Source organism: Bombus terrestris, chromosome 5 (assembly GCF_910591885.1).
Source record: "Bombus terrestris chromosome 5, iyBomTerr1.2, whole genome shotgun sequence".
Classification (NCBI taxonomy): Eukaryota; Metazoa; Arthropoda; class Insecta; order Hymenoptera; family Apidae; genus Bombus; species Bombus terrestris.
The window spans coordinates 1873660-1876773 of NC_063273.1; positions in this window are offsets into that span (position 1 = coordinate 1873660).

Genomic DNA, 3114 nt, shown 5'->3' on the forward strand with positions numbered 1-3114 from the left:
ATGGAAACCCTGCATAAGAATCCGCAGGACGTTTAGATCAAAGCTGAATCAACAGTAAAGTTCGTTTTACGTTGAAACTATCGCGTCAGAAATGGACGTAACAACGTTGAATACGAGAAACACGTGAAACGATATAATTTAAAAGCTACACTTGCCCAAAACGTGCTATATGTGTTTTAAATTGTTTTCGAGGTTGCCGTCCAATTATCAGTCAGTCGGTCGACGTTCAGACAATGAATCGATGTTTATCGTGGTACGAATACCAGTGCTCGCCTTCGTAAATGAACTCGTACAGTACACAGCCTCAACCCTATTCTTGGCCGGTCGTTGTCGAATATCTCTGGGGGTGGCGCGTTGGAAAGTTGGCGTTCCCGAAATTCTTCGAATTCGTCATGGCAGTGCCGGCGAGCCGGAAACGAATTAATTTCGACTTGACGCCACGGCTCGTTCGAAATGAGTTTCCAGGTGGGTTCTGTCCTTGTGTCTGCCCTTACCTTTCTTCCATCGCGGGCTTCGTAAAATAATAACTTTATGGAGGCGGGACACGGCACACGAAGCCCTGAATGGGACGCTTCGAGGCGAAGAAAAGGTCTCCGGCAGACAGAGAGGGAAGAGCGTGTCGTGCGGCGAAAGAATAGGAACTAAAATAGTCTTCTCGGCGGCAAACGGAGAAAAACTCATTCCGTCTGCTCGCCCGCAGCCCGGAGCTGCTCCATTGTGAAACGGCCAACTATTGTGTAGTTCGTGGTAACCGCGGACCACTGTCGTTCTCTGCTCTTTCTCTCGGTCGTTCTCGTTTTCTCTCCTTGGTCCCGCTAGTCCCTTTTCTCTCTGTTTCTCGGCGTGTCGAGAGTTTCGTTCCTTTCTTCCGGTGTGCGCTCGTTTCTCTCGTCGCTTCTTCGTGGAATTTCACCGACTTTCCACGCGGTCCCCGTTCCCGATCGTTTCCTTTTCATCACGGCCACGGTTATTTTGCAGGAATCGTTGACGACTCGCGCTGATCGAGTCGGCTTGCGCACGATCATTCAGATGGACGTACGTAATCGCTTGGTAACTCAAGGTCAGAGTTGCGGCCTATCGAAGTAAGTTTTAGTTCGATAGAATTAGAAGGAAATCTTATCGTTATCGATGATACTAGGTAAGTATACTAGGTAGCAATCAATTAGGGTAGAAATGGTTATGTTTGAACAGAGATTTAGGGGATTTTATGTCGAAAGGAATAACTTTCGAAGAATTAAACGTCTTTGACTCTTTTCTTCCAATATCCTGTGCAAAGTAAATTGTTAAATCATGTATTTGTTATTTTGGAATTACTGTAATACGCGTACGTTTAATTTGTCCAAAAAGAATCATATCTTTGGGATACACGTAAATTAAATAAACGAGAAACCAACAACCTGTAGATATTCTTTGCAAAAGTACGTAATATCAAAGGAGATGCGTGTGATTTTTTTCGTTTCCATGGCTTTTCAGTGCCGAATAGTTCTTCCTTTTTTATCATTAACATCGTTTCTCTTTTCTTTGATTTTCTTCCCCTTTTCTCGCCTTTCTTTCGCGAAATTCCATCACCGATCTCCTCTTCTGCTGAAAGGAGAGCAATTTTAAGGAATCGTTTGACGATTCGGCTGACTGACGAAGAGAAGGATCAGGAACGTAGAAAGCAACGAGGTCGAAATACAGGATAGTATCTGAAAGTGGCTTAAAGGGAAGTGCAAGCTTCACGACGGAAACCTGTCCCGCTGTAATATTTGGGATATGAGTTCGGCTCTTTCTTGCTATTCATTGCAAACGGCGAGCTTTGTTCCATTTTGTATCGTTGCTTCCAGCATCGTATTATTAAATTGGATTTAATATTCTATCACGATCAGCTTGAAAGTAAAACTATCGCGGTGTGAGTTCGTAGCAAGTTTCTGATAACGCGATCTTTTATCCGGTGGGAAATTTTTAGAAGATAGAAAATTGCCTTCTTTCGGTGTAAAGCCATGATTTCTTTTTTAATGCTTATTTTATCCACGTTACACACTCGTAAAGATAAATAAGAAAGTAACGCGTAATTTTAGAATACAGTACATTCTAGCTATCAGTTCCAAGTTTCATCTCTATAATATAATTGCACTAGTTGCGCTTCGATAATTAAACGTAACAATGAAACGATACATCCGATGTCTCGCGCATATTGAAATTATTTCAACGTTCGTCGTATAGTAGATAAACAATTATCCAATAAATTTGTTCACGTTGCTCTCCAAGGAGTTACGTAATATTTCGTAAGATCGTGACAAGAATGAGTGGGGAACATCTCCCTATCTTGATACCAGCGAAATCACGTGCACAACGAACGAATTCCAAAAGAGTGTACAAACTACGTGAATTATTAAAGTTATAATTTAGGAAATAAATATACGTATGTATAATAACGTTTCGTGTAAACAACCCGTAATGCTAATTCGTAATTAGTTCATTGATAAATAAAATTCGACAAAGACGAATCGTACAAGCACGATGGTATTACTATTAATGGTACATTATACTTTATGTGTTATTTACAACGACGAAGCGGTTCAAGTAAATTTCATGAGGATATTTCATTATTTAGATACCGTTATTTATAGCATAAACAAGAAATTAAATGAAAAATGAAACATACAAATCTATCGCGTATCGGAAATAATTAATATTTTACTACTATACTTCTACATAATTTTAAGAATAAACAACGGTGACAGTATCATAATATACAGCGTACCAAATATTTTATGTCGTTAGAATAATAAAATTACATAAAGAAAACGTTCCTCGAAGCGAACGATAAATTACCAGAGACATTAAAAAGAGAATGTTCCGCGCCATGAAATGCGTACGATCATTAGACGCAGTTAAATCGATAGATACCACCAATTGTTTCTTGTTTCTCAACAAATTCTTCGACTTGATTCATTCGGTGCAAAACTTTGACTGCTCTTCTCCACGATAAAACGAAACAATAGTTGGAAATGTAGATAAAAGTATTACGCCGTGGAAGACTTCTGCAGTTATAAATACCTAATCGATATCAATTAATTATCCGGCTGTATTTAGCCGTGGGCTACGGACGAGACTCGCGAACCGATAGCA